This window comes from Sorex fumeus, unplaced genomic scaffold (genome assembly GCF_029834395.1).
Source record: "Sorex fumeus unplaced genomic scaffold, SorFum_2.1 ptg000128l, whole genome shotgun sequence".
Lineage (NCBI taxonomy): Eukaryota > Metazoa > Chordata > Mammalia > Eulipotyphla > Soricidae > Sorex > Sorex fumeus.
Window position 1 is genome coordinate 34,061,652 of NW_026606185.1, and position 2,036 is coordinate 34,063,687.

Here is a 2,036-nt window from a genome sequence, read left to right on the forward strand (position 1 = left end):
TTTTAAGTAGTGTAATCCCATCAGCGGCCAAGACTCAGAGACTATAAAAACCAGCTCCCGGAGGGAGAACAGTGCAGTCTCCTGCCCCCGCCCTGGCTATTCCTCACCAGGGCCCCTTGGAGGGGAGCGGGTTGAGCTTTCCTCCCCGCCTTGACCAGGGCCCTGGCAGCCGAAGACCTCCAGGACCAGCCACCACCATGCTGAGACCACTCTCCGCACACCTGAAGGTACCGGCAGAGGGACAAAGCCACATGGGTTCCGGGGCTGAGATCTCCAAGCCTACTTGGATTGGAGTCGAGCATTCTCCACCCAGATCCTCCAAATTCCAGTAGGCGAGGGTCACACCCACCAACTGGCCCCCTGGCACCATGTAATCCCATCAGCGGCCAAGACTCAGAGACTATAAAAACCAGCTCCCGGAACCGCGCGGCGGCATTTGCAGCCGCACGACATCTTATTGTGACATCTCATTCCTACTTTGACAAACTGGCAGGCTATCGAATGTAGCCTGCCCACACGGCAGAGTCTGGCAAACTCCCCGTGGCATACTAAATATGCCAAATACCAGTAACAATGATGGGTCTCATTCTCCTAAAGAGCCTTGAATATAATCTCAGGGCTAGGATGAAGGAGACGTTACTGGGGCCTGCTCGAGGCAATCGACGAATAACAGGATGATCTGTGATCTGTGATCTGTGATAGCTTGTAATATATCAATGCTTAGGTTCAGAAGATAATTATTAAAAAAACTGCAAAATATCCTATTCCAGTCATTAGATTCTGTGCATATTTTAATTATAATATATATTCTTTTATCGGAAACTAATAATATGATCAATGAATACAAATAAAATAATCTCTGCTTTTTAAGATTCTACTGCTATTAAATGCCTAATCTAAATATCACTCCTACATATAAATAATGTCCTTACAGAAGGCTGCACGCTGAACTCACCCAAAATTGGATACCTGTTGGGAAAGACAGGCTACTTTAAAAGTCAACCCAAGCTATCTAACTCCTTAGGAGATAAATAGAGATTTTCATGGAGAGAGAAACAAAATATTGCTGTGAATCACCTCTCTCACAGCAGTGCTAGGCTTTTAATTTTCAGAATTGCTGGTCTCCAGGTATGTGGAGTTGATTAACGGTCAACAGAAATTGAACCTCTCCATGTGGAGTCCTGAGTATTAGCATATAACACTATTCCAAATGACTTCTTTCTTCCTTTTTCTTCTTCAGTCTTCCTCTTCACCTCCATCCACACAAATTTTTCTTGCTCTATTTTCTTTTAAAATGTGCATTATTCAGTATATGTATATTGCAAATGTATTTCAATCTAGTTAAGTAATATGTCTCTGAGCATTTGTTTAATGAATCTTTCTTCTTCACCCACTGTCAATCCAGTCTCCAAAAACTTAAAAGTAAACTGAGCAGATCTTCTCTGGGAAATGATTCAGCTATGATAATACATGCAAACCACTGCCGAGAATATTCTCTCTGTTCCCATACACTCCTTTGTTTCTTGTTCATTTTTTATTCATCATTCTAGCTCCTCTTATATCAATTATCCTTTCCTTTGTTTCCTTGGGGTATTTGATTTTCATGACATTTAAAATTCTGAACACTAAGATTTTCCAGTCTCCCAAGAAATTTGGTGGCCTTGGTGATGTTTATCAATATGCTTACTTTTCTCTCACTTATCTTGATGCAGTCATGTGTATTTTGTTAAATATATGACATACTGTATAAAAAAGTATAAATGTGTTTAATAAATGTGTTTCATCAGCAACCAGAGGAGTAAAATGATGAAATATATTGTGTACTTTCACTTTCATCTCCAACCAAAAACCTAGATAACAAGTCTGTTTGGCAATTAGATATTTAACCATGATATTCTATATATAGAATAAGAAATAATACTATTCAAAAGACACTGTCAACATCAAAGAAGGAAATATGTGGTGGTAGTAAAGTGCCCCAAATATCATATAATTAACATTTCTCAATATCAATTATAAGCCCGAATAAAATCATG